The 1911-nt window shown below is 40.5% G+C and overlaps 1 non-coding gene across 1 annotated transcript; it reads right to left on the bottom strand.

Annotated features, from left to right (window-relative positions):
- Positions 1-597: 597 nt before the first annotated feature.
- LOC145599953 (small nucleolar RNA R71) lies at positions 598-704 on the bottom strand. Its single transcript, XR_014104194.1, has one exon. It is a non-coding gene; the product is annotated as a small nucleolar RNA R71 (small nucleolar RNA).
- Positions 705-1911: the final 1207 nt, after the last annotated feature.

Raw genomic sequence — 1911 nt, 5'->3', positions numbered from 1 at the left:
TGTCTTTTTAGTTCTTTATTTATGCCCAGGTGTTCCAGATCAGGTTACATTCCATTCGATCCTGAGATCGAACGCTCGTTTCATAGATAGAAGAATTTTTACAGGCAGATCCGAGCAGGTTCTGGGAGTAATAATATTCCTAGAAATCCATTACCTATTTCTAGTGATTCGGAGCATTCTTCTGATTCAGAACTAGAGATGGGTACACCACCACCACCTCCACCTCGCAAGCTTAGCGATTATTCGCAACCATTGCTGACGGATTTTCCACATCTTTCTCCTACGCCCGATCTCGAGGGAGTCCAGTTCGAGATCAAGCCCCAATTCATAACGATGATAGAAAGAAAGCAATTCAGTGGAGCAAAGGGTGAAGATCCTAATCTTCACATTGCAGATTTCTGTCAATACTGCAATACTAATAGGCAGAATGGGGTAACGTAGGATCAAATCAGGGAGATTCTTTTTCCCTTTTCTTTATGTGGAAAAGCTAAATTATGGTTTAATGGTTTGAATAGATGAGCTGCACTTGGTATTACTAACTGGGAGACTCTTGCGTTGAATTTTTATAATAAATATTACCCTGCAAAGAAAACAGCTTTATTGAGAAGCGCTATCCAGAATTTTGCCCAAGAGACAGATGAAGCATTATATGAAGCTTGGGAAAGATTCAAGGATCTGTAGAGGGAGTGTCCCCACCACAATTTGGCGAAGTGGCAGTTGATTCAAGCTTTTTACAATGGTTTAGGAAATGCATCTAGGACAATTTTAGATTCCGCAGCTAGCGGTAGATTTATGAATTTAAATGTTGATGATGCTGGTCAGGTTATTGAAGATATGGCAATCCATAATTCCCAATATGGGAATGCTAGAGGTTATGCTAACAAGGGCAAGCATCATGTTGATTCAGTCACTTTATTGCAAGCCCAACTTACTTCTATTTGTTAGAAACTAGATAATCTTACTACTAACAATCCTAATTCTGTTGCTAATGTTTCTGCTGTTTCTAATAATGCTAATGATGCTTTCTGTGAAAATTGTGGAAGTGTAGGTCATTATGAACAAGATTGCAGGAGTTCAATGGAGCAAGTTAATGCTTTTCAAACCTACAAGCAAAATAACCCATACTCCAATTCCTACAATCCTGGCTACCAGAACCATCCCTACCTATCTTACCGTAGCACCAATGTTCAAAATCCTCCACCTCCACAACAACCACAACAAGCACCCCCTTCACAGCAGAAATATTACCATCCTCATGCTAACCAGAAACCCCCATCATAGCCCCCTACTACATCTTCTGACCCTGCTTTATCAGAAATTAGGGCAATGCTGACCAGTATGCAAAAACATATGGAGAGTAGAGACCAACAGATTGACACTATTATAGCCCATAATAAAGTCATGGACACCCAAATTGCCCAATTGTCCTCTACCCTTCAATCTCGTCAGCAGGGAGCTTTACCAGCGCAGGGAATTCAACCTACAGATCATGCTAATGCAATCACCCTAAGGAGTGGTTCACACTATGATGGGCCCCAGATGCCCAAAGAGGATGAACCTAAATTAACTAATATTGCTAATCCTGATTCCGTTGTACCAATTTCCCCTGCAGGGCTTCAGGGTAAAATTCCTGATGCTAATATTTTTGATGATTCATTGCAGGGTACAACCTCAGGGAAGGATGCACCCCAGGGGAAGAGTAGGGAAGCACCACCAGTTATCAAATTACCATTCCTTAATCGCCAACTAAAGACTAAGTTCGACAAGTAGTTTGGTAAGTTTCTGGAGGTTGTTAAAAATTTGCAGGTAACGGTTCCTTTTACTGAACTTATTACACAGGTTCCTACATATGATAAATTTATGAAAGATATTATGACTAGGAAGAGGGCCTTTAATGAGGTAGAAACTGTA

Source organism: Chenopodium album, chromosome 20 (genome assembly GCF_948465745.1).
Source record: "Chenopodium album chromosome 20, dcCheAlbu1.1, whole genome shotgun sequence".
NCBI lineage: Eukaryota > Viridiplantae > Streptophyta > Magnoliopsida > Caryophyllales > Amaranthaceae > Chenopodium > Chenopodium album.
The sequence above is the reverse complement of the archived record's forward strand: the minus strand, read 5'-3'. Positions and strand labels throughout refer to the sequence as shown.